Genomic DNA, 24,141 nt, shown 5'->3' on the forward strand with positions numbered 1-24,141 from the left:
TGAGTCTCATCACAAGGGCAAAAAGTTTTTTTCTATTTCTTTAATTTTGTATCTGTATGAGATGACAGATGTTCACTAAACTTAATTGTGATAATCATTTCAGTCAGACCATTGTCCTGTATACCTTCGACTTATATAGTGTTGTATGTCCGTTACATCTCAATAAAACTAAAGGTAGTCAAAAACAGAACCAAATGTTTACCATGCTAAGCCACTGAGATTTCAGTTCATGTTCTACAGGTGTAACTGATACAGTAGCTAAAACAGTGGGAGCAGAATCGTCAGGACTGGCTTCCCTTGAAGGGGAGCTGGGTTTTCATCTGGACATGTCTTCCTCACTATGGAGTCCAATGAAATAATTTGTATTATCAGAAAAGCACTTTGTTTTGCTCAAAATCAGATGTGGTTGAACCACCAAGCTTCTGTTTCTGTGATTTCTTTGAGGGCCTTGCACTGTTAGTTCAGATCTACTTTGTCAAAGTCCCTTTTCTCTTTCTGATACTGATCGAGACCTGAGTTGGTGAATTATTCACTGTTCAGCCAGGGAAACATAACTTTTGAAATATTGCAAAACACCTTAGAGTCTGTGGAGAGATCGAGTTGACGCGGTGTATTCCAAAGCTTGGAGAGGGGGGCGGTTCTGGAGGAAATCCAGATCCCAGACCTTCAAGCTCCCCCCACATCTTGGATTTCAGTTTCCCCATCCCTAAACTGGGCCAGATTCTGATGCTCCTGAGGGCTGGTGGGAAGAAAAGTGCCTTGTCGGGTGCTTCAGAATCTCTTGGAGATTCCCTCCCTGTGCCTGCTCGCTTCCCAGGAATCTGATTTGTACACCTTCATCCCATGCCATGGGTTCAGAACCTGAGCCTGTCACTGGCTGAAGTGAACGATCATCTGACAGAGGGGAAATCCCTTCCTGATCAGAATTGCTGGGATTTCAAGGGCTATGTTTAGAACTCTGGGGCTTTCCAACCAGATCACTGTGGATAATACACAGGACTTCCTTGAGCTGGCATGCTTAGCTGGGCCTAACCTGGAGTGTTGAGGTCTGTTCAGTAGATTTGATGATCTCTTTGGTCTTATCTTGATTCGTGGACCTGACACTCCAGGTTCCTATGCAATATTGCTCTTTACAGCATTGGACCTTGCTCTATCACCAGTCACATCCACAACTGGGTATTCTTTTTGCTTTGGCTCCATCCCTTCATTCTTTCTGGAGTTATTTCTCCACTGATCTCCAGCAGCATATTGGGCACCTACTGACCTGGGGAATTCCTCTTTCAGTATCCTAGCATTTTGCCTTTTCATACTGTTCATGGGGTTCCCAAGGCAAGAATACTGAAGTGGTTTGCCATTCCCTTCTCCAGTGGACCACATGAATCAAGGCAAATTGGAAGTGGTCAAACAAGAGATGGCAAGAGTGAACGTCGACATTCTAGGAATCAGCGAACTAAAATGGACTGGAATGGGTGAATTTAACCATTATATCTACTACTGCGGACAGAAATCCCTCAGAAGAAATGGAGTAGCCATCGTGGTCAACAAAAGAGTTCGAAATGCAGTACTTGGATGCAATCTCAAAAACGACAGAATGATCTCTATTCGTTTCCAAGGCAAACCATTCAATATCACAGTAATCCAAGTCTATGCCCCAACCAGGAACGCTGAAGAAGCTGAAGTTGAACGGTTCTATGAAGACCTACAAGACCTTTTAGAACTAACACCCAAAAAAGATGTACTTTTCATTATAGAGACTGGAATGCAAAAGTAGGAAGTCAAGAAACACCTGAAGTAACAGGCAAATTTGGCCTTGGAATACGGAATGAAGCAGGGCAAAGACTAATAGAGTTTTTCCAAGAAAATGCACTGGTCATAGCAAACACCCTCTTCCAACACAAGAGAAGACTCTACACATGGACATCACCAGATGGTCAACACCGAAATCAGCCAAAGATGGAGAAGCTCTATACAGTCAACAAAAACAAGACCAGGAGCTGACTGTGGCTCACATCATGAACTCCTTATTGCCAAATTCAGACTTAAATTGAAGAAAGTAGGGAAAACCACTAGACCATTCAGGTATGACTTAAATCAAATCCCTTATGATTATACAGTGGAAGTGAGAAATAGATTTAAGGGACTAGATCTGATAGATAGAGTGCCTGATGAACTATGGAATGAGGTTCGTGACATTGTACAGGAGACAGGAATCAAGATCATCCTCGTGGAAAAGAAATGCAAAAAAGCAAAATGGCTGTCTGGGGAGGCCTTACAAATAGTTGTGAAAAGAAGAGAAGCAAAAAGCAAAGGAGAAAAGGAAAGTTATAAGCATCTGAATGCAGAGTTCCAAAGAATAGCAAGAAGAGACAAGAAAGCCTTCCTCAGCGATCAATGCAAAGAAATAGAGGAAAACAACAGAATGGGAAAGACTAGAGATCTCTTCAAGAAAATTAGAGATACCAAGGGAACATTTCATGCAAAGATGGGCTCGATAAAGGGCAGAAATGGTATGGACCTAACAGAAGATATTAAGAAGAGGTGGCAAGAATACACAGAAGAACTGTGTATTTTGTACAGAAGAACTGTACAAAAAAGATCTTCACGACCCAGATAATCACGATGGTGTGATCACTGACCGAGAGCCAGACATCCTGGAATGTGAAGTCAAGTGGGCCTTAGAAAGCATCACTAAGAACAAAGCTAGTGAAGGTGATGGAATTCCAGTTGAGCTATTCCAAATCCTGAAAGATGATGCTGTGAAAGTGCTGTAGTCAATATACCAGCAAATTTGGAAAACTCAGCAGTGGCCACAGGACTGGAAAAGGTCCGTTTTCATTCCGATCCCAAAGAAAGGCAATGCCAAAGAATGCTCAAACTACTGCACAATTGCACTCATCTCACATGCTAGTAAAGTAATGCTCAAAATTCTCCAAGCCAGGCTTCAGCAATACATGAACCATGAACTTCCAGTTGTTCAAGCTGGTTTTAGAAAAGGCAGAGGAACCAGAGACCAAATTGCCCACATCTGCTGGATCATCAAAAAAGCAAGAGAGTTCCAGAAAAACATCTATTTCTGCTTTATTGACTATGCCAAAGCCTTTGACTGTGTGGATCACAATAAACTCTGGAAAATTCTGAAAGAGATGGGAATACCAGACCACCTGACCTGCCTCTTGAGAAATATGTATGCAGGTCAGGAAGCAACAGTTAGAACTGGACATGGAACAACAGACTGGTTCCAAATAGGAAAAGGAGTACATCAAGGCTGTATATTGTCACCCTGCTTATTTAACTTCTATGCAGAGTACATCATGAGAAATGCTGGGCTGGAAGAAGCACAAGCTGGAATCAAGATTGCAGGGAGAAATATCAATAACTTCAGATATGCAGATGACATCACCCTTATGGCAGAAAGTGAAGAGGAACTAAAAAGCCTCTTGATGAAGGTGAAAGAGGAGAGTGAAAAAGTTGGCTTAAAGCTCAACATTCAGAAAACGAAGATCATGGCATCTGGTCCCATCACTTCATGGGAAATAGATGGGGAAACAGTGGAAACAGTGTCAGACTTTATTTTTTGGGGCTCCAAAATCACTGCAGATGCTGACTGCAGCCATGAAATTAGAAGACACTTACTCCTTGGAAGAAAAGTTATAACCAACCTAGATAGCATATTGAAAAGCAGAGACATTACTTTGCCAACAAAGGTCCGTCTAGTCAAGGCTATGGTTTTTCCTGTGGTCATGTATGAATGTGAGAGTTGGACTGTGAAGAAAGCTGAGCGCCGAAGAATTGATGCTTTTGAACTGTGGTGTTGGAGAAGACTCTTGAGAGTCCCTTGGACTGCAAGGAGATCCAACCAGTCCATTCTGAAGGAGATCAGCCCTGGGATTTCTTTGGAAGGAATGATGCTAACGCTGAAACTCCAGTACTTTGGCCACCTCATGCGAAGAGTTGACTCATTGGAAAAGACTCTGATGCTGGGAGGGATTGGGGGCAGGAGGAGAAGGGGACGACAGAGGATGAGATGGCTGGATGGCATCACTGACTCGATGGACGTGAGTCTGAGTGAACTCCGGGGGTTGGTGATGGACAAGGAGGCCTGGCGTGCTATGATTCATGGGGTTGCAAAGAGTTGTACACGACGGAGCGACTGAATTGAACTTGGTCTTATCTTACGGCTCCGCCATGGGCAGAGGAGGGAGATAGAAAAGGATAGCTCTGTGCCATGTTGATCATCTCCTGGTTTCCTGTCTGCATAATTCATATCCATTAGGATCGCATTTGGTTGCACGTAACAGAGACTAACAACACTGTCTATCTCAGACATGACTTTCATGGGTGGGAACTGCAGGTCAGATAGAAGGGGACAGGTAGTCTATGGGGGAAAGTTGATGCAGGGGGTGATGACTTGCTTCTACTTTCACAAGCGTTTCATACCTCTAGCAGCTTAGTTTTAGAAACTGACTCTCACTTGACTCTGTTTGCCTTCATGTCGCTTATCACCATCTGACATCATATGCTGTGTTTACCACTTGCCTATCTGTCTTGGCTGCCACTGTACAACTTGGTCTCTAAACCAATGCCTAGTGTAATCGTTATTGTTGTTCAGTGCTAAGTTGTGTCCAACTCTCTGCGTCCCTGTGGACTGCAGCACACCAGGCTCCTCTGTCCTCTACTACCTCCTGGAGTTTGCTCCAATTCATGTCCGTTGAGTCGGTGATGCCATCCAACCATCTCATCCTCTGCCGCTCCCTTCTTCTTTTGCCTTTAATCTTTCCCAGCATCAAGGTTTTTTCTAATAAGTCAGCTCTACGTATCAAGGTGTCAAAGTATTGGAGCTTCAGCAACAGTCCTTCCAATGAAGATTCATGGTTGATTTCCTTTAGGATTGACCAGTTTGATCTCCTTGCAGCCAAGGGACTCTCAAGAGCCTTCTCCAACCCCACAATTAGAAAGCATCAGTTTTTCAGCGCTCAGCCTTCTTTATGATCCAACTCTTTCTGGTCCATCGTACACGACTACTGGAAAAGCCAGAGCTTTGACTATATGCACTTTTGTCAGCAAAGTGATGTCTCTGCTTTTTAATAGCTGTCTAGGTTTCTCATAGCTTTCCTTCCAAGGAGCAAGTGTAAGTGACCATCTGCCATGATTTTGAAGCCCAAGAAAATAAAATCTGTTACTGCTTCCACTTTTTCCCTTCCTATTTACTATGAAGTGATGGGACCAGATGCCATGATCTTAGTTTTTTAAATGTTGAGTTGTAAGCCAGCTTTTTCACTCTCCTCTTTCACCCTTATCAAGAGATTCTTTAGCTCCTCTTCACTTTATGCCATTAGAGTGGTATCGTCTTCATATCTGAGGTTGTTAATATTTCTCCTGGCAATTTGATTCCAGCTTGTGATTTATCTAGTCTGGCATTTCACGTGATGTCCTCTGCATATACATTAAATAAGCAGGGTGACAGTATACAGCCTCATAATACTCCTTTTCCAGTTTTGAACCAGTCAGTTGTTCCATGTCCAGTTTTAACTCTTGCTTCTTGACACACATACCAGTTTCTCAGGAGACAGGTAAGGTGTGTGGTACTTCCATCTCTTTAAGAATTTTCCACAGCTTGTTGTGATCCACACAGACAAAGCCTTAAGCATAGTTAATGAAGCAGAAGTACATGTTTTTCTGGAACTCCCTTGCTTTCTCCATGATCCAGTGAATGTTGGCAATTTGATATCTGGTTCCTCTGCCTCTTTGAAACCCAGCTTGTACATCTGGAATTTCTTGGTTCAAGTACTGCTGAAGCCCAGCTTGAAGGATTTTGACTATAAACTTGCTAGCATGTGAAATGAGCACAATTGTACGGTAGTTTAAACATTCTTTGACATTGCCCTTCTTTGAGATTGGAATGAAAACTGACCTCTTTCAGTCCTGTGGCCACTGCTGAGTTTTCCAAATTTGCTGACATATTGAGTGCAGAATTTTAACATCAACAAATCTTTACAAATCTTTTAGGATTTTACAACAAATTTATAAAATTTACTTTACAAATCTTACAAGAAATTTTAGCAAATCTTTTAGGATTTTAAATAGCTTAGCTGGAATTCTGTCACCTCCACTAGCTTTGTTCATAGAAATTCTTCCAAAAGCCCACTTGACTTCACATTGCAGGATGTCCACCTCTAGGTGAGTGACCACATCATCATGGTTATCCAGGTCATTAACTTTTTTGTATACTTCTGTGTATTCTCGCCACCTCTTCTTAATCTCTTCTGCCTCTGTTAGGTCCACACCATTTCTGTCCTTTCTCATGCCCATCCTTGCTTGAAATAGTCCCTTGATATCTCCAGTTTTCTTGAAGAAATCTTTGGTGTTTCTCATTCTGTTGTTTTCCTCTATTTCTTTGCATTGCTCAGTTAAGAGGGCCTTCTTATCTCTCCTCACTACTCTCAGGAATTCTGTATTCAGTTGGGTATATCTCTCCCTTTCTCCTTTGCCTTTCATTCTTCTTCTTTTCTCAGCTATTCTCCTCAGACAACCACTTTGCTTCCTTGCATTTCTTTTTCTTTTGGATGATTTTGGTCACTGCCCCCTGTACAATGTTTTAAACCTCCGTCCATAGTTCTTCAGGCCCTCTGTCTATCAGATCTACTCCCTTAAATCTATTTATCACTTCCATTGTATAATCATAAGGGATTTGATTTAGGTCATACCGAATGGCCTAGGGGTTTTCCCTACTTTCTTCAATTTAAGCCTGAATTCTGCCATGAAGAGCTCATGATGTAAGCCATGATCAGCTCCAGGTCTTGTTTTTGCTGACTGTATAGAGTGTTTCCGTCTTTGGCTGCAAAGAATATAATCAATCTGATTTTGGTATTGACCATCTGGTGATGTTCACTTGTAGAGTTGTCTCTTGGGTTGTTGGAAAAGGGTGTTTTCTGTGACCAGCATGTTCTCTTGACAAAACTGTTAGCCTTTGCCCTGCTTCCTTTTGTACTCCAAGGCCAAATTTGCCTGTTATTTTAGGTATCCCATGACTTCCTACTTTTGCATTCAAATCCCTACGATGAAAGGGACATCTTTTTTTTTTTTTTGGTGTTAGTTCTAGAAGATGTTGTGGATCTTCATAGAACCAATCAGCTTCAGCTTCTTCAGCATCAGTGATTGGGGCATAGACTTGGGTTACTGTGATGTTGAATGGTTTGGCCTTGGAAATGAACCAGGATCATTCCATCATTTTTGAGCTTGCACCCAAGTACTGCATTTCAGACTCTTGTTGACTCTGAGGGCTACTCCATGTCTTCTAAGGGATTCTTGCCCACAGTGGTAGATATAATGGTTGACTGAATCAAGTTCGCCCACTCTTATCCATGGTGGCTCAGAGGTTAAAGCATCTGCCCGCAATGCGGGAGACCTGGGTTCGATCCCTGGATTGGGAAGATCCTCTGGAGAAGGAAATGGCAACCCACTCCAGTATTCTCGCCTGGAGAATCCCATGGACGGAGGAGCCTGGTGGGCTACAGTCCACGGGGTTGCATAGCATTGGACACGACTGAGCGACTTCACTTAGTTCACTGATTCCTATGATGTCGATATTCAATCTTGCCATCTCCTGCTTGATCATGTCCAATTTACCTTGATTCATGGACCTAACATTCCAGGGTCCTACGCAATATTGTTCTTTACAGCATCGGATTTTGCTTTCACCACCAGACACATCCACAACTGGGTGTCGTTCCTGCTTTGTCCCGACTGCTTCATTCTTTCTGGAGCTGTTAGTAATTGCCCTCCGCTCTTCCCCAGCAGTATACTGGACACTTTCCGACCTTGGGGGGCTCATCTCCCCTGGGCGTGTCATATCTTTTTGCCTTTTCATGCTGTTCATGGGGTTCCAGCGGCAAGAATACTGGAGTGGTTTGCCACTCCCTTCTCCAGTGGACCACGTTTTGTCAGAACTCTTCACTGTGACCCATCTGTCTTGGGTGGACCTGCACTGCATCGCTCAGAGCTTCACTGAGTTATGAAGCCCCTTCACCGGTAAAAGGCTATGATCCATGAAGGGGTAGTATATCATGGGTGCTTAGTAAACAGTTGTTAAGTAAATAAATGATTTCATTTGAAGGTCTCAACAAAATGCGGCCAGTAGAGCAGACAATGCTGTTACTTATTCTACAGATATGGAAACTTAGGCTCAGATGCTTGACTTCACTAAAGTCACCAGGGAACTGAGGGAGCTCAGTCCTTTCGATTCCTAATCAGCAGCTGAGGGTGTGGGTAGAGGGTAGGGAGGCTTGTGCCCCAGAGAGGACTCATCTGGGCCTCTGCTCAGCAAGTTGGTGACCTACTCAGAGATAAGGTGATAAGAAAAGGAGTTAAGTTATTCCCAAGAAAGAGCCTGGGAAGCGAGGAATTGCAAAAACCATTGCCGGGCTGGTTGGGAAAGGAGAAGTGAAATCCTTGAACAGGTAGCTTTTTGGTGCCTGCAGTTCCACCCTCCCTCCTGCTACTAACTCTGCCCCGAGAGGTAGTGAGTGCCTCATCACTGGAAGTGTTCAAGCAGGGGCTGGATGTCTCCTTACAGAGCATGCCTGAGTTGGAGAGTTACATACATCTTGGAAGGAGAAGGCAGGCCTTCTGTCTCAGAACAGACACTGCAGATTAGTGACCCAAACACCAACACAAGAGGCTTTGCGCCACCTGGTGGACAAGGGTTTAAACTGCAGGCCCTTCCAGGGAGAGAAGCCTGCTGCCTGAGTGTCCCTGGAATCCTAAACAGTGAAGCGAGTTTCCAACCATTTCAGAACCACAGTGAGAGCTCGGAAAGGTTAGCACTGGGCCAGGCACCGGCATGTATCAGAGAGGTCACTGTTACAGGGAGGACTCATTAACAGAACTCAGGAGTTCTGAGCACATGCCTGGATTTGAAGGGACCACCTCTTTCCCAAACTTTATTCCAGATTCCTGGGATGACAAACTGGGAAGCTACTTGGGGAAAGCGGGAGTGGGGGCGGCGGCATGGAGATGGGGTGTTGGGGAGGTGAGGAGGAGGCTTATTTGTTCATTCTGCCCATCTTTGTGTTTGGGAATGACCCTGAATTATCTCTGCCCAGAAGTAAAATTCCCCAATTCAGTTCTGCATGAGCCTCCACGAAACCACCCATAAAACCCCATCCCCCTCATAAAAAACAAACAAAAAATCCCTCTATATTTTTGCTCCATGGGTATCAGATTCTGACAGATTTTGTCTACCAAGGTGCATATCTATTATCTTACTGTATCATTTATTATCAGTCAAAGGCCTCTGCTGTAGGTGGGAGGAGCTATGATGAGCTTCGTGCCTTGCCTTACCACAGAGAGTTCATTTAAGGTGAGCAAAAGTGAAACATCTGAGAGCGCAGTGGGTCGGTGCAGCCCCATCTGAGGTGAGCCTCATCCTGCTCATCCCCTCCTAAAAACCTGAAACAGGCCCCAGCTCCGGCCCCGGGCTCTGCTCTGGGTGGTGAACCACAGAGAACGAGCCCCCATCTTGGGCCGGCTGCTCTTCTCACCATTTCTCCTTCTGGTTTCACTCATTCCTGAGGAAAGAGCACAGGTTTAATCAGCAGGTCACCCCAAGCCTGGATCTGGCTGTCAGAGGCCAGACAGGATCCTGTGATGGGGTGCAGGGGAGCCCCCAGCACAGGACCTGGGACTGCACCTCTCAGGAAAGTCTGTATTCTCAGAGCATCACTTACCGCATGAAATAGGTTATGTGCAGGTTTTGCTCCTGGGAGATTCCCCCTGCGTTCCTCATTGGTCAGACCCAGAACCAGTGAGAAAGAGACCACCCTCTCCCTAAGGCCTCTGTCTTCACCTTCTCAGGGCCTCAGTCCCAGTCCTGATCTGCTTCCCTGAGTGAGCCAGGCTGACCCCAGCACGAGCTTCAGGGACCCCTTTGCCAGGGATGGGCCTCTGCAGCCTGCCCTGCACCCCACATTGTCCCTGACCCCTCGGACCAGAAGGCCCCCCTCCCCACTGCACCTCCAGACCTCACCCTTCTCTCCCCACTTGCCACCCCCAAATGTAAGCTTTTCTTTGGAGCTGTGTTTGCTGGGATAACTTTTATTGAAATGGTGATGATGTTAAAAATCAGAAGAGACATGCCTTTCTGTTTTAGCAACACTCCCCAAGGCTTGGGCATTTTGTTGTTGTTAAGAAGTGTCCAGTGAGTCAACTTTTATTTAGATGATGATAATATTGGGGGTCATAAGAAAATTTAAGAAATTAAAGGATAATGACGACTTGGGGGCCAGAGGTTTCTCTTCTCCACTTGCCACAGACAATGCCGTAGCATTCAGGCGTCTTCTCCAGCATGGGCATGAGTTTTTACATAAATGGAGCCTTTCTCAGAGCTACTTCTGGAGAAATTTTATAACCACTTCACCATCTCTCTCTGCAAGTGGCCACTCGTGAGAGTAACAATGGCTTTGCTATACAGACCACATCTTTAACACAGAATTGAGTTTTAAGGGGGTTTTTATCTAGGCCTCAGAGATGGAATCATCCTGCCTGGAGAGCACAGAAGACTTAGTGAATTACAATATTCTGCCCTTAGCTCTGCTGCCTGATGATGCTGTTGATCACCAGCAGCTGGGCTTTCTGACCTGAACATCAACCTCAAGTTCCATTTTGGACACAGAAATGAGTGGGCGTGGGGGGAGAGGGAGATTGGAGATGACAGAGGTGGCCTCAAGCAGATGAGGAACTAAATTAGTAACTGGTTGTGTTCGTTTTTGGTTTTTTGGCCAGGCCTCACGGCTTGCCGGAGAAGGCGATGGCACCCCACTCCAGTACTCTTGCCTGGAAAATCCCATGGGCAGAGGAGCCTGGTAGGCTGCAGTCCATGGGGTCGCTAAGAGTCGGACACGACTGAGCGACTTCACTTTCACTTTTCACTTTCATGCACTGGAGAAGGAAATGGCAACCCACTCCAGTGTTCTTGCCTGGAGAATCCCAGGGACGGGAAGCCTGTTGGGCTGCCGTCTATGGGGTCGCACAGAGTCGGACACGACTGAAGCGACTTAGCAGCAGCAGCAGCATGGCTTGCAGGATCTTAGTTCCCTGACTAGGGATTGAACCCAGGCCCACAGCAGTCAAAGCACTGAGTCCCAACCACTGGACTGTCAGAGAATTCCCTAGTAACTTTTTTTTTTTCAATTGGAGGAAAATTGCTTTACAATGTGTGGTCTAGTAACTAGTTTTTAAAGGTATAATGAATTTCTTCTCTAACTCCGTTTATTATCGGCAGGTGTGTAAAGTGCTGCTTTTCCTCCCATCAGGCTGTGTGTGTCTCTCAGAGCTGATTGTAATTCCTGTAAGATGCATTCAGTTTAAGTCCACTCATTTGCCTGTCTTTCCTTCCAGGTAGCTATAGAGTCTCCTGCGTTGAACGGGGACCCCAGGAACAGTTGTTCTCCACACTACATCCACCACTAGCAGCCCAGCGAGTACCTGAAGGCCTTGGTGGCTGCGGGGGTGATTAGCCAGGACTCTGCCAGGTATGAGACTCCCCATCTCTGTGGGTTCCCATGGCCCCTGGGTGGAAGAAGGGAAATTGAGTCATGCTAAGGCTAAGGAGGGGGCAGAATGAAGCCTACGTGTTATCATCTCTGCATCGAGAGGAACTGAGTTCATGCCAAGCTCACACTGAGCACCAAAAACAATCCTTGCTCAGTTTGCTTCTCCTCCTTAACTGGCAGGACCACTGGATCATGGTTTTGGTTTCCCTTTTGTGAAGTTTCAGTTTGTGCTTTGCAATGCAAAGTCTGGTTCCATGGACCAGCAGCATAACCTAGGAACTTAGAACGTCAAGCCCCACTTGAGAATCTGAATCGGCACCAGCCTTGTAACATGATTCCCAGGAAGTCTGGTGATTCGTGTGTACTCTGGAGTTTGAGAAGCACCAGTTTAGCGGGCACTATTCCATCTGATCCTCACATTAACCCTTCTGTCGTGGGTGCTGTTCAGTAGCAGAGGAAAGCTGTGAAGGGAGGTGAAGTGCCCTGTCACACAGCCAGAGGCAGGATTTGAACCCAGATGCAGCTCCTTCCACACCGTTAGCTCATAATTGTGGGGTTCACTGGCTTCAAAGTGAAAGTGAAAGTCACTCAGTCATGTCCAATTCTTTGGGACCCCATAGACTGTATAGTCCAGGAGTTCTCCAGGCCAGAATACTGGAGTGGGCAGCCTTTCCCTTCTCCAGGGGCTCTTCCCAACCCAGGGATCGAGCCCAGTTCTCCTGCACTGCAGGCAGATTCTTTACCAGCTGAGCCACAAGGGAAGCCCTTGGTAACTTGAGCTATTGATAACTTTAGCGAGGGTCTGTCTGACCATATGCACATGTATGTGTCCACGCCAGTGTGTGTGTGTTGGTATGTGTGTATATAGCAAGCACAATTTTGAGATCAGATGAGATCAGATTGGTGTTATATATTTATTTTAACTAGGTGACATCTACGGAGAAGGCAATGGCACCCCACTCCAGTACTCTTGCCTGGAAAATCCCATGGACGGAGGAGCCTGGTAGGCTGCAGTCCATGGGGTCGCTAGAGTCGGACACGACTGAGCGACTTCACTTTCACTTTTCACTTTCATGCATTGGAGAAGGAAATGGCAACCCACTCCAGTGTTCTTGCCTAGAGAATCCCAGGGATGGGGGAGCCTGTTGGGCTGCCGTCTATGGGGTCGCACAGAGTCGGACACGACTGAAGCGACTTAGCAGCAGCAGGTGACAACTATTGGCCTTTACCATGAAGACCTTTACCCTGTAAGAAATAATTTATATAAATTCCATTAAACTGAATTTATTCTGCCTTTCCAGTATTTCCACATTGAGGTGACACTGCTCACATGTTTGATTGATCCAGGAGGCTCTTTGAAGTAGAACCAGTATAAATATAAACATGGGTAGATCTCAGTTGACTGCCTGGTGTGATGGTAAAACAGGGCTAGTTAGTAATGAGTAGCAACTAACTGACTTGTTAAACTAGGAAAACAAAGTGACTCCAGTTTCAGAGAGATTTCATGGGATAGCTGATTTCTGTTCGTCCTCATAATTGGTGATAACTATATTAAAAATCTGGCACCATAGGGAGTGACACAGCCTACTGACCAGCAAATGCAGAGAAACCAAAAGACAGGCAATAGGAAAGTTTCCATCAGCGTCCTTCCTACCGGCAAGTCTGGATTCAGCTTGGTCATCGCCAGTAACTCAAGTGGGTGTGAGGCCAGTTGAGGGCAAATGAACAGGCCCAGTCAAATCAGACAGCTCCAAACACTAGGCCCCTGCCCTGCTGACATTCCCCCTCTTCGTGTTTGGAATAGAGGGCAATAATAGCCTGTTTTCTCTTTTAGCCGTGCCAAGGGGCTTATGAGATCTTAGTTCCCTGACCCGGGACTGAACCCACACCCCTGGCAGTGAAAGCAGTGTCCTAACCACTGGACTGCCAGGGAATTCCCGATGATAACATTTAAATTTTATCTTGTTGAAGTGACACTTGTGTTATTGTCTGTGAGGACAACTTGAATCTCAGCTCTGATTCCCTCAGGTGCCAATTCAGGGAGGATTCTTAGAGACGCGCATGTCACATGGCGATTTCTACCAAGGAGGGAAAAGATGGACAGATTGCATCCCCACTGTCAGGAACTCCTCCAGATGTCCCCAAGACACCAACACAGCGATCCTCTCCCGGGGTCTCTGTTCCTCTGGCCCGTGTGCTTCTCTTTGTGCCGTTTCTAGGGTGTGGTTTCTATAACGTCGCAATGTGGTTTCAAGTCAATGCGTGAGTTTCCTCCAGCTGCTGTTCTCCTTTCCCAAGATCCTCTTGGCTGTTTGGGGTCCTTTATGGTTCCGTGCAAATGTCAGGATTGTTTACGCAGCTTCTGTCAAAAAATCCCTTGGAATTTTGATGGGAATTGTATTGAATGTGCATACTGTTTTGGGTAGAATGGACATTTTAGCATTACTAATTCTTCCCATTCATGAGCTCAGAATATCTTTCCATTTATTTGCGTCTTCAAATTTCTTCATCGATGTCTTAAGGTTTTCAATGTGCCCCTCTTTCACATCTTGGTAAAATTTATTCCTTGGTTAAATTTATTCCTAGGTAGTTGGTTTCACATCTCGGTAAAATTTATTCCTTGGTTAAATTTATTCCTAGGTAGTTGGTTCTTTTGATGTTTTTGTAAATGGGATTGTTTTCTGGATTTCTGTCTCGGATAGTTCATCGTTAGTGTGTAGAAACACTACAAGTGATTTTTGTATACTGATGTTGTATCTTGCAGCTACACTGAATTCACATATTGGTCCTAACAGATGTTTTTGGTGATTTGATGTGGAAAGCTGGAAATAGAAATCCCACTGTTTCTGCCACATCCCGGTCATCCACAACACCCAAGACACAGTGACTACTAATATAATCTTCCCACAGCGCCCTTTTAAAATACGTGAAATCATATAAAGATGAATTGCGTCGTCATTTTGGGTGAGCAGGATCTGGGCGGGCCTTGGCCTCTATAGCAAAGCTTGTTGTTTTCTGTCCTTTTATTGACACGAGTGTTTTGAAAAGTAACTTATTTACCAGTAATTTCAAATGTACAGGAACTCTTCAGTGGTGGTACAAAGTACTGACTCTCGCCGCTGCTCACAAAACACGCCAATGTGCCTTGCCCAGAATGATGACAGTCTTCCAGGGAACAAGCACGAGACCTTCACATAAGGAAATCATTGTGGTTTCCACATTGTCATCCAATCCGCAGACCCACTCCAACTTTCACCAGCTGCCCCAGCTCTCGGGAAATGCCTCTCTTCATTCTGATCCTGTTTGTTCTTCTGGAACCATGAGGATACTTTTCCTCATTATCGCAACCTTGATGGATTATTAGTAAGATCTGGGTGGCCTTTTCTGTATTGTAACATGTATTAGTACTTCATTTTTTATTGTGATTAAATGTACTAACATTTACCATTTAAACCACTTTATGTACGCACTTCCCTGGCATTAACCACATTCACACTGTTGTACAAATTTCCTCACCATCCATGTTCAGATCTTTTGCATTTTCACCAATGAAACTCTGTAGCCATTAGATACGAATTCCCCTCAGCCCCTGGCAACTGCATTCTACTTTCTGTCTTTGAATTTGACTTCTCTGGATACCTTGTTTAAGTGGAATCATATCATTTTTCATATATGTTGTAGCTTGTGTCTGAATTTCCTTTGTTTTTAAGGCTGAATTTTCAGTGCTTTTTGTGTATACCACATTTATTGATTGATGGACACTTGGATCACTTCCACCTTTTGCTATTGTAATTAATATTGCTATGAAGATGGGGGTACCATATCATTTCCTACTTTCAATCTTTTAGGTATATACCCTCATGTGGAGTTAGTTCATGGATCATATGTTAATTCTATGTTGAAGTTTTTGAGGAACTGCCGTACTATTTTCTACTGAGGTGGTGTCATTTCCCTTGATTCTTTTTCTGGCAGAATAATATGGCTCAGCCGTCGTATCGCTTATCCATTTACCCATTGGTGGACATTAGTGTTGTTGATCTCTCTTGGCTATTGCGAACACTGCGGCTTTCAATAGATGTGTACATCTGTTTTCAATTCTTTGGGTTCTGTATCCAGGGGTGGAGTTGTTGGGCCGTATGGCAGTTGCATATTCATAGGGTAAACACAGGTTGCATCGTTTTCCAATTTCCACAATAAGGTTTAAAAGTTCCAGTGTCTCTGCATTGTTGTCAACATATGTTATTTTTAATTTTCTTGATTATACTCACTTTAACGTGGGTGAAGGAGTTATTGCATTGTGATTATAAGTTGCATTTCCATCATATCTTTTCATCTGCTTGTTGACCATTTGCATGTCTTGTGTGGAGAAGAGTCTATTTAAGTCCTTTGTCCATTTTTAAAACTGGGCTGTCTTTGCTGATGAGTTGTAAAAGTCCTTGATACACACTGGATGAAGACTCATCAGATATATAATGTGGAATTATTTTCCTCCATTCTGTGAGCTGTCATTCCAGTTTCTAAATTGCATTTTTTGATGCAAAAAAGGTTTTTGATTTTGAGGAAAGCTGTTTTCCTTTGGTTGCTGGTGCTTTGCTGTCAGATTGAAGAAACCATTGCTAAATCCAAGATTCTGAAGATTTATCCCCATGTCTTATTGGAGATTTTACACAGTTTTCCTTCAGCATCCATGAGGGATTGGTTCCAGGACACCCTGCAGATACCAAAATCTATAGATGCTCAAATCTCTTATATAAAATAATCGAGTTTTGCAAATAACCTAGGCACATCTTCCTGTATACTTTGAATCATTCCTAGATTATGTTTAAGAACTAATGCAATATAAATGCTATACAAATGTTGTAAAACAAGTAAATGCTATGAAATAGTTGCTGGCATGTGATAAATTTAACTTTTTCTTTTTGAAACTTTTTTGATTTTTTTTAAAAATATTTTTTGATCTGGCATTAGTTGACTCCATTGACGTGGAACCCGTGGATACAAGGGACTAAGTGAAATTTTACTTTTTACGTTTAAGGCTTCTGTGTGTTTTGAGATACTTTTTGTGTGTGGTATGAAGAGTCCAGTTTCATTCCTCTGCTTGTGGATAGCCAATCACTTGGCACCATTTGTGGAAAACACCATTTCCCCCATTTTTTTTCTTTTTCTTTTTTTTTGGCTGTGTGGCATGCAGGATCTTAGTTCCCTGACCAGGGGTCAGACTCATGCCCCTACAGTGGAAGTGCAGAGTTTTCACCACTGGACAGCCAGGGAAGTCCCCAACTTCCCCCCATCTTTATTGCTGTTGACTGTAGTCTGACATCCATTCATCGAAGACAAATGGGTTTATCGCTGGGACCTCTATCCCATTCCGTTCATCTATATGTGTATCTTCATGCCAGTATCACAGTGTCTTATTCAGTATTTCTGTGTGCTAACATCAGATGTTAGTAAGTGTGAACCTCCAACATGGATTTTCTTTTTAAAAAATGGTTTAGCTCTCTTTAGGTTCTCTTGAAATCCCGTATTTCAGGTGTCGTATTCTGCTCTCCTTCACATGGAGGAACCCCAATTTGCTTATGCATTATCTCCTGAAGACATCCTGATTGCTGTAAGGTTCAGACATGAGAAGAGGTTCTGTGCGTAATAGCATCCTTGTTTTTGTTTGGATACAGCTTTTCCAAGCAGTTGTACGATTACTGGATGCATGAAAGGTGGCTCTCAAGGTGTGAGACCTGTTTGGCTTTGGAAGATACTGCCGCCCGTGTCTCAGGAGGCCGGATGCGAGTCCCATCCGCAGTGAAGGAGGGCTGCTGCTGTTCCTCCTCCTCTGGTTAGCGGTGTTGCCATTTTGGGAGGAGGTTAGCAGCCCTAGGAGGGGTGGGCTGTCTTGTTGTTTTTAAGATTGTTGTGTCTTTTTTTGCTGTGCTGGGTCTTCATGGCTACGTGGGCTTTTCTCTATTTGCAGCAAGCAGGGGTGTCTATGGGGTCGCACAGAGTCAGACATGACTGAAGCGACTTAGCAGCAGCAGCAGGGGCTACTCTCTAGCTGTGGTGTGTGGGCTTCTCATCGCAGCGGCTCCTCTCGTTGTGGAGCACAGACTTAGTTGCTCTACAGCCTGTGCGATCGTCCCAGACCAGGGCTTGAACCCATATCCCCAGCATTGGCAGGCAGATTCTTTACCACTGAGCCACCAGGGGAGCCCCTGTCTTCTTGTTTTAATTTGTCATTCTCTAACGGTATATACAATGCTGATCATATTTTGTCCACTTATTTATTGTCTGTATATCTTCTTTGGCCAGGTGTCTGTTCAAATCTTTACTCATTTGTAATGAAGGTGTTTGCTTTATAGTTGTACCAATTCTTTATCAGATATGCATTTTGCAAATTTTTTTTCCTCCCAATTTATGACTTATCTTTCGGTTTTCTGAATATTTCATAAAGTTTTAAATTTTTAAAGTCTGTATTCAAAACTTTATTTCTTTTGTGAATAGGCTGTTGAGGTTTTATGTTAAAATTCACCAAGCCCAAGTTTATGTAGATTTTCTTCTGTGTTTTCATCTAACAGTTTTTATCCTTTTGCTTTTTAAATGTGTTTGTGAACAATTTCTAGTGAGTTTTGGTGCAAATTGTAAAGTTTGTGTCTACAGTCTTTTGATTGCATGTGGTTTCCAATTAATTATTCTATAGCTATTTTTTGGAGAAGTCATGGGTTATTTGGCTCCATTTCAGTTTGATTTTCCAAATGTAATGGCTTCTGCAGGCTTGCCAACTGGGAGCACGGACTCCACTTAACTGGGAGGTCGCAGCCTGCGTTTCCCGATCAGCCAGCAGCAGCCCTGCCTCTCTGACCCTTGAGATGCATTTGTGTTTCCTTCCAACCTGTCACAGCCCCGGGTCTGGGCGTCTGCCCTTCCTGTCCCCTCCACAGCCCGTTGCCTCTCAGCAATGTTGAAGGTGACCTGAAGGTCTAGAAATCTCCCCACCCTCTGTGTCTGAGAAATGGCTTCCTGTGAAGAACCTTCCCCACAACGATTCTGCTGGAACTCAGGATATCCCCTTCCTTTTTTGCTTTTTGCACACCCCACCCTCACCCCACACAGAATGTGGGGTCTTAGTTCCCCGCCCAGGGACTGAACCCAAGTGAGAGTGAGTCCAACCATTGGACTGCCAGGATCCACCCTTTCCTGACTAGGCCACACAGTCCCAGACCCGCCCTGGGCTTATCAGCCCAGAGCTGACCCGCTTCCCAGGATCAGTCAGAAAAGGCCTGACCCCATGTGTTCCCCACCCCCCCAGCGGGAACTGCAGCCACTGCCCTCCCCCTCGGCAGAAGGCCCCTCAGGGCATCTCCTGAGTTGGCCTCTGATCCTCAGTCAGGCCACCTTTCATGCCAGCCCTAGCCCGGGCCTTTGTACTTGTGTTTACATGTCTCCATGGAGAAATCTCCTTTGCTCCAGCTATCCAAATGTTTGCAGACCTTGTCTGTCTTCTTCCAGCATTTCAGCCTCAGAGTTACCTGTCACCACTCACAGTCCCTGCAGAGGCCAGAGATTTCTCCTGGAAGGAAAGACTCAAGAGAAATCACAGGGATAAAGGCAGAGTGCAGCCAAGCCTTGCCTGTGCTGATGCCCAAGAGGGTGAAGAGGGTGAATGATTTCTGGTGAGAATTTTAAAGTCCCCCAAGTAATAGATCATCTGCGAGCATACTGTGTCTTCCTGCTCATTCTAAATGCATGTCATTCCAGAACTTTAATGGGGGAATTTCTTTATCTCCTAAATATGCCAAGTGGGGCTTATGTTTAAAAAACAGTATCGCGGTACCTCCGAGGGTTTCCATACACAGAAAGGATGCCGTTTGTTCAGACACTGGCCGAGAGCTTGCCAACAGAAGCCTTGGCCACGACCCTCCTCCCACAGGTGAGCCTCATCAGGTGCCCAACCCCGTCGCAGAATCCTAGATTGGTCAAGGGCCTAGCAGGCAGCTGGCTAGAGATGCAGACAAGAGAAAACCGCCCAACAGCCAGGGGCCACCACCCTGGAGCGTGGCCTCAGAAGCCTGGTCCAGCCAACAGCATCTCCATGCCAGGAGCCATACACCACGCCTGGAGCTCTGCTAGGTGGGAATGTGCCAGCAAACCGTGAGTTAGAAGGAGAGGTGATGGCGGGCGCAGCGAGAGAAGCTTTGCAGTGAAAACAGTTTCTGTTCCCACCTCTGCCACCGGCTTGGTGTTTGGTCTCCAACAGGCCCCTCCCTCGTTGGCCTGGGCTTTCTCACCAGTGCAGAAGTGAATTGGATGCCAGCTTATTGAGTTTTCTCTGAGTTTGAGGTGCCTCTTCCAGCCCCATGGGCACCTCCCTCCCACTTAGGCACCTAGTCGTTTGGGGTCCTCAGCTGATGCTGGTTAGATTTCTGTCGGTCCTTCCCTAAGGGAAAGGTGGGAAGGAGGGTGTGGTTTGTTGCAGAGATGGATCTCCCTGCACCTGAGAAGGCAGGACACGCCGGTCCCCTTCAGCTCCTCTGATAGCCCTCCACTGCCATCAGCAGGTGAGAGTGTGGCTTCTTCCCAATCACGGGGCAAAATGCAGAATTTCTCGCAAAGAAATTTGACTTTAATGAGAGGGTAGATCATAGGAGAGAATAATTAGACAGTATACACATGCCAGGTTAATTTTAAATCAAAGCTTTTAGGTCAAGTTATCTTAGTTACTCCATTAACTGTTTTCAGCTAGCGGTTTCAAAAATTGTATTATCAAAATACCTGGCAGTGTAATTGCTTTCTGCATCCTGTTCTCATTGTGACCTCAGAGTCAGTGCCTGGGCTGGTGTGAGTGTGTGTGTATGTGTGTGTCAGAGAGAGGATATGAATATGAGAGTGTGTGCACACACACTGGGGGGAGGGGGCTTCCTCCTGTTTTTTCCTACAGTAGTACCTTATGTTTATTTATTATGTATAATAATTCGTATCTCCTAATCCCAAACTCCTAATTTATCCCTCCCTCCTTTCCCCTTGGCTCACCTTAAGTTTGTTCTCTATGTCTATGAGTTTGTTTCTTTTTATTTAAATAAGTTTGTTGTGTCATATTTTAGATTCTATATGTAAGTCATACCATATGGCGTTTGTCTTTCTCTGATTTACTTCACTTAGTATGATAAACTCTAGGTCCACCCATTGGTGCAAATGGCGTTATTTTGTTCTTTTTTCATGGCCGAGTAATATTCCATATTAGTTATATACCATATCTTCTTTACCCATTCATCTGTCGACGGATATTTAGGTTACTTTCATGTCCTGGCCATTGTAACTAGTGCTGGTATGAACACTGGGGTATACGTATCTTTTCGAATGAGAGTTTTCCCTGGATATATGCCCAGGAGTATCACTGCCAGATCCCATGGCAACTCTATTTTTAGTTTTTGGGACATCTCCATTCTCTTCTCCATAGTGACTGACTGATTTAAAGCCAGCTTATGTGATTTCAGGGGATGCTGATTGATTTAAAGCTGACTCACTGACTTAAAGTAGTGGGGTGGGCTAGGGAGGGGCAAGTGACCTGGGAGGCTTTGAGAGAGAAATACCCCCCACTGCAGGTCACTTCTTTGTGCTTGGAGGGAGAGGAGGAAGCACATCAGGCAGCAGTTCGCCCAGGGCTGAGGAGGGAGGGAGGGGGAAGGGCTGAGAGCGGGCCTTAGAGCAGATGGCCACTGGAGGGCGCCAGAGCACCGGCAGAGCCCACCCGCAGCTCTCGGGCTGGCCCTCCAGGCTGGGAAAGGAGCTGGAGCCCGGGCTGGTGGAATCCCAGGGACGTGCCCAGAGAGGAGGGGTTGGGTACCGGGAGCTTCTACCCCGGCCCAAACTGCCTCGCCTCACAGAGGGCCCAGAGGTCTACCGTGAGCACCCGACGCGGACACTTCCAGCTTGGTCGGCTGGCGCAGTGGTTGGACAGCTTGAGAGGAAGTCTGCGGTGTGACTGCCCTTTGTTTCCCCAGAGGCGGGGCTCGGCCCAGAAATGCTGGGCTTGACTCCTGGGCTTGCAGTTTCTAAGCTATAGGCCTGCATGCGTGTTGACATCTGGAAAACGCGGCTGTGGTCGTGAACATGGAGCAGGCAAAAGCGGTAGTATTCTGGTGGGCGTCTGGTGGGCGCTGTGCCCTTTCTCTCAAGAGTTCTCCCCAGACTTTCTTCTTCCCTTCCCATCTGAGCCTCTTCCTCTTCCCTCTTCCCTCCCCCCGCCCCTTTCTAGGTTGATCTGACCTAAAGCCAGGTCATGTGACTTAAGGGTGTATGACTGATTTAAAGCCAGATCATATGACTTAAAAGGTATGACTTCGTTTCTTCCGATTTTTAAAAGAAATTGGGCGATTTTCATGGGCCCCTAAGAGTATGGAGGCCCTCGCACTGTGCCTGCGATGCTTCTCTCCAGAGCTCTTCATCACTTCCTGCCCCCAGCTGCGTGAGAGTGGAAGGTGCTCAGGGCTCATCAGGTCCAGCCTGATGGGTAAGAAAACCGAAGCAGAGGAGAGAAACGACTGTCTGAGGCCACCCCTTGACAATGACAAGGACTAAGCCAACCTCTGACCACCAGGTCCCAAAACAACACAAAAGAGAGAACTAGTTTTCGTGTTTGGGAAAAAAGAGATATGCATCATGCATTCCTTCATTTATTCCAGCTCCAGCCACGTGCCAGGCACCATGCTGCTGCTTGGGACAGGGCACAGAGTGAAGCTGGCAGGAGGGACCCCAGGAACCAATGACTGTCTCGTGACAGTCCCGACCAGCGACACAGACGAAAAGTGCGCTGTGCTACAAACAGAAGGCGGAGCAACAAAACCCAGCATGGGAGGAAGAAGAGGCATCCGTTCTTTATTTGGAGACCTAAGAAAGAAGAAGAAATGTCTGAATTGACCCAAAAATTTTTTAAGGGGAAAAAAAAGGCATAGAAGTGAGAGTTGGCCTTTGTGGACAAAACCACATAATCAGGATCTGATGGTACTAACCAAAGATTGACAAGTATCCCTGGAAAAGAAGAGGGAGCCCTATGTGTGTGTGTGACATTAATTTAGTGGGAAAGGTTAGCTAATTTGAGGTAAGATAAAACCACAACTGGCTCTCTATCTGGAAAAATCTGTATTTGGACCCTCACCTCCCACCCGTCACAAAAATCAGTTCCAGATGGATTAAGGCCTAATGAACTGAACAATAAATAGCAACCCTAACAGAAGTGGAAATAGAAAACCATATGCACTGAACAAGGGTAGCAGAGACTCAGCCGGGACAGGAAACTCAGAGACTGTAATAAAAAGTGAAGCACATATTTGGCTGCATTAATTTTTATGTGTCAAAAGATACCATAAACAAAATGAAAAGAGGATGGATTTGGGGGAATTCCAAAATTCCCTGTTGCAATGCAGATGGCAGATGAAATGCCTGCAGGCTTCCCTGGGTGGCTCAGTGGAAAAGAGTCTGCCTGCCAACCCAGGGAGACATGGGTTTGATCCCCGATTCCTGGGAAGATCCCGCATGCCTCGGGGCAACTAGGCCCATGTGCCACAGCTACTGAGCTTGTGCTCTGGAGCGGGGGGCCCGCAGCTACTGAGCGCACATGCCACGACCACTGGAACCTGTGCTCCCTAGAGCCCGGACTCTGCAGCAAGAGAAGCCACTGCAAAGAGAAGCCCATGTGCCGCAACTAGAGAGAAGGCCCAGCACGGACCAATAAATTATTTTAAAAAATAAAGTGCCTGTGACAGGTCGAGAGCATCTCTAAATTGATTTTTTTTTAAGACGAAGAACCTTCCCAGCAGTCCTCAGCGCAGCCGGGTTTATCAGCCTCGGCACTGTAGACACTTCGGGTCTGACAGCCCCTTGCTGTGGGCGCTTTATAAGATACATAGCAGCATCCCCAGTGCCTACCCACTAGATGCCAGCCTCACCCCTCCCCAACTCACGAGTTGTGATAACCAAAAATGTCTGCAGACATTGCCACATGTCCCTGGGGAGGGAGAGAAAAACTACTCAGTTGAGAAGCTCTGCAGTAGAGCAGATCCACTAATAAACATGTGGCAGAATGCCTCAGTAGCCAGGGACAGGCAGAGAGCAGAGTGAGATGTCATTTTAGTGATAACACCTATACCTAGCATGAATGCAAGGAAAAGGCTGTGTGGAGAATAGCAGTAGGACTTTAGAGTCTCCAAGGGAGATCTCTGATAATGCAGAAGGGAGACACAAAAAGTTACCTGCTGGGGCTTCCCTGATGGTCCAGTGGTTAAGAATCTGCCTTGCAGTGCAAGGGACACAGGTTTGATCCCTGGTCTGGGAAGACCCCACATGCCATGGAGCCACTAAGCCCATGCTCCACAAACTACTAAGCCAATGCTCTTGAGCCCAAGAGCAGCAACTACTGAGCCCACGAGCCCTGGAGCGCATGCTTTGCCACAAGAGAAGCCATTGCAACAGGAAGTGTGTGCACTGCAACCAAGAGCAGCCCCCGCTCACCACAACCAGAGAAAGCCTGTGTGTGGCAATGAAGACCCACCACAGCCAAAAAATAAAATAATTAATTTTTCACAAGCTGTATGGTGTACAGCTCAGA

At 45.6% G+C, this 24,141-nt stretch overlaps 1 long non-coding RNA gene across 1 annotated transcript in view; it reads left to right on the forward strand.

Annotated features, from left to right (window-relative positions):
- LOC113881544 overlaps nt 1–23,052 on the forward strand; it is a 42,528-nt gene extending 19,476 nt beyond the window's left edge. Inside the window, exons 2-4 of the long non-coding RNA XR_003508057.1 lie at nt 11,395–11,528; nt 19,047–19,210; nt 22,220–23,052. This is a non-coding gene — a long non-coding RNA (uncharacterized LOC113881544). The remainder of the gene's footprint in view (nt 1–11,394; nt 11,529–19,046; nt 19,211–22,219) is intronic.
- The last annotated feature ends 1,089 nt before the right edge of the window (nt 23,053–24,141 follow it).

The sequence above is a fragment of the Bos indicus x Bos taurus genome, chromosome 23 (genome assembly GCF_003369695.1).
Source record: "Bos indicus x Bos taurus breed Angus x Brahman F1 hybrid chromosome 23, Bos_hybrid_MaternalHap_v2.0, whole genome shotgun sequence".
NCBI lineage: Eukaryota > Metazoa > Chordata > Mammalia > Artiodactyla > Bovidae > Bos > Bos indicus x Bos taurus.